We start from the raw sequence: 7,253 nt of genomic DNA on the forward strand, positions 1-7,253 counted from the left end.
AGATTAGTAAGGTGCACATCACAAAGAGCCATGTAGTCCTTGTTAAAGATTTTGGCTTTTGTCCTAGTGAAAATGAAGTCATTAGTTTTCTTAAAATACAGTTATAACTTTCTTTTTCATGCATAGAAACACACACAAAAAGAAACAAAAGTGAGTTTATATTCACTTTCCATAATTAAAAAAATTAATATATGAAGTTTTGAAATTTAAACTTTAAACATTAAATTTCAAAATGAAAAATGCAAATCACTCTTTCCCAACCAGATCACTCTCCCTAAAGGAAACCACTGTTAAAAAAACATATTTTTATGACTATCAGAAAAAAAATCCTTACCCTACCATCTGTGTGTGTGTACACACACACACACACATACGTACATAGATGTGTGTGGATGTATGTGTGTGCATGTGTGTATCTATAAAGCAAATGCAAGATGTTCACTCTTTTGTGCCTTGCCTTTTACTTAATGATATATCTTGGAGATATTTCCATATATGCATTCACACATACATATATTCAACACATTTTACCAGTTTGAATGTCTTCCTTACTCAGGGGCCCTGCTAAACTCTGTATTACTCTAATTTCAGTCATTACAGCAAATGCTGCTGGAGGGTGTTAAGTAAGGTATTAAGTAAAAATCACCTTTGTGGTTTGGGAAAGTAGTTTTGGCTGTTATTTGAAGAGCAGAATATGTGGGACAGAAATTAAGGCAAAAATCACAGCAAGGTGGTTATTATAATGATCCTGTTAAGAGATGAGTATGGCTCAGACCAAGGCTATGGTAGTGGAGAAACAGAGAAGTAGGTGTATTCAAAAGACATTTAGAATACTGATATGACAGCATTTGTCAATGGAATGCATGTGGAGAGTGAGACAAAAACTAGGAATCTTGGATGACATTCAGCTTTTTAGCTGGAGAAATGGGAGTGGGAGGGAAGATGCTATCATCTTCCTGAAGCTTATCCTGATGCCCACCCTTTGAAAATTATCTCTCCTTTCTCTTAAGTGATATATCACTTTGTATAGGCCTCCCTCTCTCATTTACCATGTTCTTTAATACTAATGAAAGACTTTATTCCTGCATTGTCTAATTCTTATTTACTGCCAGCTTCTTACTGGGGGGTGGGGGAAGATAGGCAGGTGTAAGGAAAGTAGAGGGGGTAAAGAAAGAGAGTAACATTAATTGGTCAACTATTATGTACTAGGCCCTTTTATAGACATTCTTCCATTTTGTTTTCACAACCTGATTTTGCAGGTGACAGATTAAGGCTCAGAGAATTCAAGCAACTTCCCCAAGATCCTCTTTAGGAAGAGGCAGAAACAGGATTCAAACCAGAATTGTCCATGCCCAAAACCCACAATCAGGAAGCCACATAATGTAAAGAAGAGTAAAGTAGGAGCTAATGCCATTCATAGAGCTATTCAAGGAAGGCAGCCAAAAAACAAGACATATTAACTGAGCATGATGGGGAAAGAGAGGTTTGCCAAGACAGGTAGGAAGGATCTGGGACAAAGGAGTGGGTAAATAAGTGTTAGGAGGATGCTCAGGGAGTGTGTACATGAATAAAGTACCAGGAGGCTGAAGGAAATATACCTTTGGTCTTGGGACATAGATAGATACCTGAAGACTAGGGGTGTCAAGAATCCAAGAATCAGCCTGCATTTTCAAGTTAACTAGCAGGGGGTGAGTTTCAAAGCAACTGAGATTTGAGCAGTGGTTCTCAAAGTGTGGTCCTCAGTCCAGCAGCATCAGCATCACCTGGCAACCTGTTGAAAATGCAGATTATCAGGCCTCACCACAGATTTACTGAAGCAGACACTCATTGCCTTAACAAATCCTCCAAGGAATTCTGGTGCATACTTAAGGGTGAGACCCATTGCTTTGGAGGGCTGAAGAAAGCAGCAAATAGAATTCAAGAACTAGTGTTTCCTGAGAGAGCCCAGGACAGTTACACATTGCAGCAGTGTAGATGAATACTTTCAAAGCATGATGGAGCCTGCTGGTCAGAAGTGGTGGTGGGGAATGTAAAGGGAGTGTGGTGGCTTCAGAGGTGTGGTCTCTAGGGGAAAACCTTTTCATCCCTGAACCTCTCCACTTTTTTCCATAGGTCTTTCTTTCTTTCTTTCTTTCTTTCTTTCTTTCTCTTTCTTCTTTCTTTTAGAACTGTTAAGGGTAAGCTAAATCAAATGACCCTGTGATAAAGTAGACAGACTGGCTATGCTGGAACACTGCCCATGGCTTTTTGTTTCTGTTTATGTATTTATGAGAGGTGAAGAGGGGTAGAGACAGAAGGGGAACAGTATCTGAAGTGGACTCTGTGCTGATCGCAGAGAGCCTGATGTGGGGCTCTAATTTATGAACCACAAGATCATGATCTGAGCCAAGAGTCCGACATTTAACCCACTAAGCCACCTAGGCAACCCTGCCCATGGCTTTTATTTTCACCAAGTACCTTATGCTGTCGCTAAATTTCACTGTAAGAAGGATGGAAAGGAAAAATAAAACATTTATTGAAGGTCCTCAATGTGTTGAGCAGTGTGCTAATGGTTCATGCAAATGCAAGCTTATTTAATCCTCACAATGTTACACTCATGGAGATTTATTTATTTATTTATTTATGAGACAGAGAGAGAGAGAAAGAGGCAGGGAAAGAAGGAGAGAGAGAATCTTAAGCAGGCTCCACACTGCCTGATGCAGTGCCTGATCTCATGACTGAGGTCATGACCTGAGCCTAAATCAAGAGTTGGAGGCTCAACGGACTGAGCCACCCAGGTGCCCCCAGTCATGAATGTTTTATTGTTTCTATTTTACAGATGAGGAAACAGTGGCTCAGAAAGGTTAAGTAACATAGTTCAGAAGAAACCATGTAGGATACAATCGCTAGTCCTAACTTCAAACACCATGCTTCTCATATTAGATAGTGAGCTACCCTGTGAACCTCTCATCTAACCATCCTAGGGCCATGCCTTGTGATTATCCATACAAAGTTAACTTGGAAATATCAATTAGGTGAATTGATAAATGGATGGGTTAGTGAAAGTATTTGAAACTTAAAGGACTTTTTCTTTCTTCCTTTCTTTTTTTTTGTTTTTTGTTATTGAAGTATAAGTAACATACAGTGTTATATTACTTTCAGGTATTTACTGTAATGACTCAACAATTCTAAACATTGCTCAGTGCTCATAAAGGTAAGTGTACTCTTGATCTCCTTTATCTATTTCATCCCTCCCTTCAACCACCTCCCCTCTGGCAGCCACCAGTTTGTTCTCTGTATTTAAGAGACTATTTTTAACTTTTTTTTTTAAATAAAAGGACCTCTTCAGGCCCTCTACCCATTTTTAAATCATATTATTTGGTTTTTTGGGGGTTTTGGTTTTGAGTTGTATAAATTCTTTATATGTTTTGGATATTAATCTCTAATTGGATATATCATTTATAAATATTTTCTCCCATTCAGCAGGGTGCCTTTTTGTTTTGAGACTTAAGGGACTTTTAAGTATATTCTGGTCTTGTGTTTCTCAAATGTTCTTTTAAAGCTATCAAGATTCCTTGCTGGTGCTCCAGGGTTAAGCACATTGCCTGGGTGGGCAGCCATACAAGTGAGAAAGTCCCTAGGTACCCTTAGCCCTGACCAATTTTTTTCTTTTCCTAGCCTTACCAGAAAAGCTACACTTCATCTTCCATAGGTAGTGGGCATTTACTGTAAGATTCTGTTTGGGTCAATAGTTTTGCTGTCAAAAATAATTTTGAAAAATGACAAATCTAGACCGCCTTCTTCATTTTACAGGTGAAGTACTCAGTCCCATAAAGGCAAAATCATGTATCCAAGATTACCTGTGTTTTCTTTAGTAAAATAACTAAAACTTAAAACCAGCATTCATGAAATATTCTTTTTTTTTTAATTACAGAGAGAGACAGAGAATGAGCATGGGAGGGTCAGAGAGAGGGGGAGACACAGAATCTGAAGCAGGTTCCAGGCTCTTAGATGTCACCACAGAGCCCTGATGTGGGGCTCGAACTCACAAACCACAAGACCATCACCTGAACTGACCTGAGCTGAAGTCAGAAACCCAACCGACTGAGCCACCCAGGCACTCCAAAATATTCTTTTTTTATTTTTACCATGAATTAGTACAACTTGTTTTCTAAGAAGAATTTAGATTAATTTCTTTGTTGAAAAATTTGGAGTGATAACTTTTTTTTGGAATTTTTTTTGCCAGATACTGTGCTAAATATACTGTGTATAATTTTATTTCAGTTTTCATAAAAGCCTTATAAGATATGTACTATTATTATACTCAATTTTACAGAGGTAAAACTGAGGTTTAGAAGGATTTAATGACTTTTCCAAGGTCACAGGCTCAGGAAGTTGTAGAGTTGAGATTTCAATCCAGATTGTCTGATTCTAGTTTCTGTGCTCTTAATAAGTTGCCATGTTGCAAGTGTTTATATTTCAAAGCAGGCTGTAGTGGGAGTATTCAAACTACAGCTTGTGGGCCAAATCTGTCCTGCTTCTTGTTTATGAAATTAACTTTTATTGGTTCATAGATATATCCAATGTGCTGCAATAGCCTGTTTTAATACTTATGACAGAGAGATGCTATATGTTCTCCAAATAAAATGTTTATTAACTGTCCTTTTACTGAAATACTTTAAAAACCTGTATTCTATAGGTATCAAGTTAAACATTTTTTAGGTGTCTCCTGAGGAAAAACACCAGAAATATGCCTAGGATTTGTAGAAGAGGTAGGCATTGTGTGCCCTGCAGTGAATTGCTGAATGAATAAAACAAGCTCAGAAACCTAGCCTCTCTGCCTCCTGCAGCCTTCATTGTGTTGGCTTAAGTGTGTCTATATGACCTCTTTCTTGTTGTCTTTTATGAGTCACAACAGAGGCCTTATCCCTTCCACTCCCTGTCATAAATGCCTTAGAGCCTGGACTTGGATCTCAGCTTAATGGGTTTGATCCCCACCTTCCCCTTTAACTCCAAGGTCTGCATCCGTGCCAGGTAGGGAAAGAGGCAGATAACTCCAAGGGCTGCTGTAGCCTGATCCAGCTTCCTTTGATCACTAAGTATTTCTCAGGGAACTGTAGCTTGCGACTCCACCCTTCTCCCCGTCAGTTGCTTCTACTTGATTAAGCCTGGGGTGCAGTCTGTGAGGGCAGCTCCCAAGTGTCTAGGCACTCTTAAGCACCTCCACTGGTTTATGAGCCAGACTTTGCCCCACCAGTTCAGTCTTTGAAAGTCCTCCTCCCTGGACCCTGCTCCAGACACTTTGAATCCAGGAGAGAAAGATGTGTCAAGCCTGCCTGGAGAACAGCATCTGCTTCTAGCCAAGATCTCTCATCACAAAGTAAGGATACTAAGTGGTGGAATCACCATCATACCTATCTCCTTCTTATACCTTGTTCTGTTGGGTAGATGCAGTCCTTTCCAAAGAGGCATGAAATTATCTGCCTTTTCTCCACAAATTACTCAGTACCCATTCTTTCCTTATACTTTGCATTTTTGAAATCTCTTTTTCTTCTACTGTTAATATAAATAATATGCTGTCTTCATGGAATCCCAGATATGTAAGTTTATAGAGCTGGGAGAGTCTGTATCTAGTTCTATGCCTTTATTATGCAAATGGAGAAACTGTAGCCAGAAGAAAATAAGAGCCTGGGCCAAGGCCAAATGGCTGATTACTGCCAGAGCAAACCAGGGCTGGAACCTAGGGCACTTGACTGAGGCTAATCACTTTCCACTACTCTCTCTTTCCAGCAGGGACAAGGATAGCCTTTGTTTTTTTTTTTTTTTTTTTTTTTTTTTTTTTTAATCCAAACTCCAGTTTCACTTAGAAATTTTAGGGCCCATTTACTTTTTTTTTTTAGTTTTTTTTTTAATTTAATATTTCCAGTTATTCTGGGTCTTCTCAGATTTTAGGATGTTGACCTATTTTCAAGCTACATCTGGTCTCCTTGATGGAAAAAATGTTGGTAATATAGTCCTGGGTTTTCACTGTAGGAGTTGCTAGAAATTGCAGAGGTAGAACTAATGTACATAAAAAAAAAAAACTATCAGTAACTGGTGGACAGCAGGCACATAATTTTGAAGTCACTTTTCCTAACTCAAAAAGGTCCTCTGTTTCTCCCCTTAGCAGCACAGTGTGGTAGTGTGGCAGCTAAAAGTCTAGACATACGCAGTAAAATCCCCAACTCAACTTTTACTTCCTAACTGTGTGACCTTGAACAAGTTACCTTCCTTCTCAAAGACTGGTTTTATTCAATTGTAAAATAAGAATAAGAGCAGCCTTTTCACAGGATATTCATGAGACTTAAAGAATGCATGTAAAGTGGTTAGCTTAGGGCCTGACATGTAGGAAGCTCTTTTGTTTTATTACCAGATTCATTTTTCTCTATTAACAAGCAATGATCACCTTAGAATAACAGACATGGCTGATAACTGTGCTTCACAGCAAGAAGGAAAAAATTTGGCGGTGGTGGGGCCCCTTCCCACATTTAATAATATTTCTGAAATAGAGCTGCTGGAATCTGTGAGCTTTGAATGGGCAACTGGCAGTGCATTCTCCTCCCCTTTTCAGCAAAAAACCAACTACCAAGCTTCAATAACAAAAATGAAGCCCACCCCCTGTGATTCCTCCTGAGATCCTAACCAGGATTTGGAAAACACCCATATATGGTCAAAGAACCATCTAGTGTTTTGTACCAAACCAGGATAAACAAGACATTCCAATATAAGGCACCCAGCACTGCCCCTCGTCCATTCATCCCACCCCAGTAACACCAGCCAAATTGGAATCTTGGACTTAATTTATGAGAAAGGCTCTGTAACCCAGGATACTGACTGAACAGGGCTGGCTGTCTCTCGCTGGGGTCTGCAGTGCAGCATCACTAGGCTGCTGACATGAATATGGAAGGATTTACTCTAGCAAAGGTAAGCTTTCTTTCTTCCCTTTCCAAACCCTACCTCACCTTCTTTTCTTTGTAAAACCTTTATGTGGCTGGATTTAGGAGAATTTTTGGCCACTGGGAGAGAAAGTCAGTGGCAGAGAAGTTGGAGGAAGCTTGGCTAGGTGTGCAGGGAAGTTAAAGTGAACAATAGGCTCCTTTCATTCCTTTGGCCAAAATGACCAGGACCACCCTGGCTTAACTGCTTCAGGAATGGTTATGGAGTTGTAGAGAGTAGTTAATTTTCTTGTTGAAATAATGTGCTAGTCCTCTGTCTCACAAATTGAGGAGTTTATT

General features: G+C 39.4%; 1 pseudogene; it reads right to left on the reverse strand.

Annotated features, from left to right (window-relative positions):
• Positions 1 to 511: 511 nt before the first annotated feature.
• LOC122478111 lies at positions 512 to 610 on the reverse strand (annotated as a pseudogene).
• Between the last annotated feature and the right edge of the window lie 6,643 nt (positions 611 to 7,253).

Source organism: Prionailurus bengalensis, chromosome X, assembly GCF_016509475.1.
Source record: "Prionailurus bengalensis isolate Pbe53 chromosome X, Fcat_Pben_1.1_paternal_pri, whole genome shotgun sequence".
Lineage (NCBI taxonomy): Eukaryota > Metazoa > Chordata > Mammalia > Carnivora > Felidae > Prionailurus > Prionailurus bengalensis.